The sequence below is a fragment of the Myotis davidii genome, unplaced genomic scaffold, assembly GCF_000327345.1.
Source record: "Myotis davidii unplaced genomic scaffold, ASM32734v1 scaffold642, whole genome shotgun sequence".
NCBI classification, from domain to species: domain Eukaryota; kingdom Metazoa; phylum Chordata; class Mammalia; order Chiroptera; family Vespertilionidae; genus Myotis; species Myotis davidii.
The window spans coordinates 563,051-563,551 of record NW_006293957.1 but is presented as its reverse complement, the minus strand read 5'-3'; positions in this window follow the sequence as shown (position 1 = coordinate 563,551).

Genomic DNA, 501 nt, shown 5'->3' with positions numbered 1-501 from the left:
CGCGACCACTGGCTCCTAACCGCCCGCCTGCCTGCCTTCCTGATTGTCCCTAACTGCTCCCCTGCTGGCCTGATTGCCCCTAACTGCCTCTGCCTCACCGCACACCCGGGACCCGGGCTTCCCTCCCTCTGGCCAGCCGCAGGCACCCAGGACTACAGTGCGTGTGGCTTGTCCCTCTCCTGGGCCGCAGCCTGGCTGGTCCCCATTCCTCTCTCCCCAGAGTTGAGTGTCTGAGCTGTTGTGTGATGGCAAGAGGGTGTGATGACTATTTGAATATTAGCTCTTTATTATATAGGATTTTGCTGGGGTCCAACCCCAGCAGGTACAGGGGTCCCCAAAGGTGTGGACGGAGTCGGCAGCACCCTGGTGGTAGCTGCATGTTCACATATGCTTCGTGAGTTTTCTGTTTCCTCATTGTTTGTACTGTGTGGGAGTTGTTACGGGCTACAGAAGATTCTATTGAAACATTTCAGAGAGAAATGAAAAACTATAAATTCACCA